The 3182-nt window shown below is 41.2% G+C and overlaps 1 pseudogene; it reads left to right on the top strand.

Annotated features, from left to right (window-relative positions):
• Positions 1-2518: 2518 nt before the first annotated feature.
• On the top strand, positions 2519-2916 carry LOC118904928 (annotated as a pseudogene).
• The last annotated feature ends 266 nt before the right edge of the window (positions 2917-3182 follow it).

Below are 3182 nucleotides of genomic sequence, written 5' to 3'. Positions count from 1 at the left end.
AGGGGATGAGTGGAACCAACAACCTGACCTGAGTAGGACTAGATATTGACTAGTAAAGAGATGTCAATCTTTCTTACTGTAATTGACTGAATCTGAAACATGAATACGGTGAAGTTAGCCAAAGAGGATACCCTGGGGCAAGGAAGATCACATAAGATTGAAGACTAGGATGATGGGAGCCACAAAGGCCAAGATCAGAGAAGCTGCACCCAGATTGTATCTGAGAAAAGCAGGTGAAGATGCAGGCATTTAACATAAGTAAAACTCATGTTACCTGGCTAGTGAGTGTGCTGCAGGCACTGTACAAGATAGACTTCCCAGAATAGTGAATGACAGGACTACTAGTCAGGGGAGGACAGGCATCTTCCTGGGGACAGAGTCTTCAGGGAGCAAATAAGAAAGGCCTGTTTCCTGCTGGGGTGATAGGAGAGATGAAAAGAAGGCCTTACAGGATTGGAAGACTGGGAGACTCTCAGGAAGAGTGAAAATTTACTCTGCAAATTCAGAGTAAAATATCCTGAGGTGCAGAGAAGGAGTCTTTAGGTATTCCTAATCTTTGTTGCAAAATAGGCCCCCTGTACGAATGCTAGATTGGTCAACCTGGGAAGCCTCACACCAGGGACAAATATTAGAATGTAAGACACTAAATAATAGAAGACACTAAAAATTCACAAGACCTCACCCTGGTTTCTGAGTATACTAGATAAAAAGGAAGTCAGTAATTACATGCCAAGGAAAATTATTAGGACAACTCTTAGATATCTTGATATTTTGGGTAACTTTTTCACATTTGTTGTCATTATCTCCATCTAGTTTCCCATAGTGATTAATGACATTATCTTAAAATGGAAGGGCCTGCCTGTGTACTTATTCTGGGATGTACCATGAAAGGGAGTATGTGGGAGAATCACATGGTATTCTGTCCTCTACCCTGGGAGAGCCTACCTTGGGGAAACACATTGGGACTGTAAAGTGACTCCAGGTTTGTCACTGGGAGTAGTTTGAAGGACTGTGACACAGCTGAGGATAAGCAAGAAGAAATTAGACTGCAGAGATGCTTTATCCCAGCCTCTAAGAAATTCCAAGGGATTCCTAAGCCTTCAAGAAATGATGGAACTACGTTATCTCAATCGAAGAAAAACTTAACATGTTGTAACGATTTGACAATGAACTCTCTGCTGGTTGGGAGGAAGTTGCCGTGTATAAACCTGGCATATTCATGGGTGCATGTGCTTTAACTTCTTGGTGCGAGATATGACAGAGAGCCTGCCAAGATCACCAAACTCACCAATCCCCACTGCTCCAATGGTTCCTGTAGGAAAAACTGTTACAGTCATAAGGAATCTTCAGTGAACCTCCAGGACCAGGTAAAGAAGTGAAACCATTTAGGGGTTGAGTGGGATTTTTTTTCTCTTCTTCCAGTTTGTGGATGTGACTCTGAAAGAGAAAGGAGGGTAATAATTGGTTACATAGAAGGCATCCGAAGGAAAGAATTTGTCTTCTGGATCATGACAGGAATGTCAGGAAGATGTACTACTGAAAATGGAAAAGGGCACTGGATCAAAGTAGAGAATGTATTTAACGAGGATAAATGGATGAAGGGGAGGGAGAAAAATCAGGACCGACTACTAAGTAAGGACAGTGGGCATGGCAGAGAAAGGCTCTGTATAGTGGAGGTGGTTCTTAGTAATTATCATTCTTTCATTCATTCAACAAATAACAGAGAAGTTCACTAAGAATAATACTTACAACCTTAGAGAACTATCTATGTCAACACAGAATAGGAGGTGACAAAATAACTCGAAGTTTTAAAGCACAAAATGAATATAATGTTATTGAGGGCATTAAGATTTGATGGGATAAAACTCAAGCTAAAAATATCAAGAGAAAGACATACTTTATTAAAAAACTTATCTAGCAGAAGAAAAATAGAATAGTGCTGTGTATAACTAAGGATACTTCCACGTGGAAACAAAGGTAAAGCAAAAAGGCACAAGAGAAATAAACCAATTATACTGCCATGAGAATATACCTCAGACCACTTAGGAAGAGGAAAAATATAGATATTATGTTTTTGGTGTTAAATCTTGGTATGAAGTAACCCTTTGCAGTTAACGGGAGACTATCTTTTGGAAAATTAACTTTGATAAAATTAAAGTATTTGATGAGCGTTTAACTTTTAATGTTGACATTTTTAATCTCTAAAAAAAAGGGAGAATACAAGAGAGGTAAACGTCAATATGGAAATTCTGAGGGGGATTAATAGTAGTGAGGGAGTAACCAGAATCTTGGAGTTCAGACTACTGCGAAAGTCACATATGTCCCCTTGCCCAGTGTTCCTCAAAATGAGGTTCCTAGACACAGTAGTACCACATGTTGTTGTTGGTCTGCAACAAGCTTAAAGTAAGTTTTGGAAACTTTTACAGTAATTTCCATCGCCACAACATTTTTACTATTCAAAATTAAAACTGATCCCTTGCTCTCTTCCACTGGAGGCCCACACACCACGTCTCTAGTAATGCAAGTACTCAACGCCCACATCGATGGGCGGCGGAAGATTGCCTTTGCCATCACGGCAGTTAAGGGTGTGGGGCAAAGATGGGCTTGTGTGGTGTTGAGGAAAGCAGACAGACCTCAGCAAGAGGGCAGGAGAGCTCACTTAGGATGAGGTAGAGCGTGTGATCACCATGATGTAGAATCCACGCCAGTGCAAGATCCCAGACAGAAGGAAGTGAAGGATAGAAAACAGGTCCTGGCCAACGGTCTGGACAACAAGCTCCGTCAAGACCTGGAGCAACTGAAGAAGATTCAGGCCCACAGAGGCTGCACCACTTCTGGGGATTTTGTGTCCGAGGCCAGCACACCAAGACCACAGGCCGCCGTGGCTGCACCGTGGCTGTGTCCAAGAAGAAATAAATTTGTGGGAGTAGTCTGTTAATAAATAATTTATACAGTTAGAAAAACACAACTGATCCCTCACTTACAGATGCTCTGAGAAGAACTGTCCTAGTTTGTGATAAAATAGAATTCAAAAAGTGTACTGCTCCTTGTCCTGAAAAGGAATACAGCTTCTTAGGAAAAAGAATCTAAAGAGAAAACTAAAGAGTGAGGGGATTTGAGTGTACAGCTGGGGATTATTCCAATGGGACAAATGAGGGAGATCATCTAAAAAGCAAGGTGAT

Source organism: Balaenoptera musculus, chromosome 12, assembly GCF_009873245.2.
Source record: "Balaenoptera musculus isolate JJ_BM4_2016_0621 chromosome 12, mBalMus1.pri.v3, whole genome shotgun sequence".
Lineage (NCBI taxonomy): Eukaryota > Metazoa > Chordata > Mammalia > Artiodactyla > Balaenopteridae > Balaenoptera > Balaenoptera musculus.
Note: the sequence above shows the minus strand (reverse complement) of the source record. Positions and strands in the feature narration are given on the sequence as shown.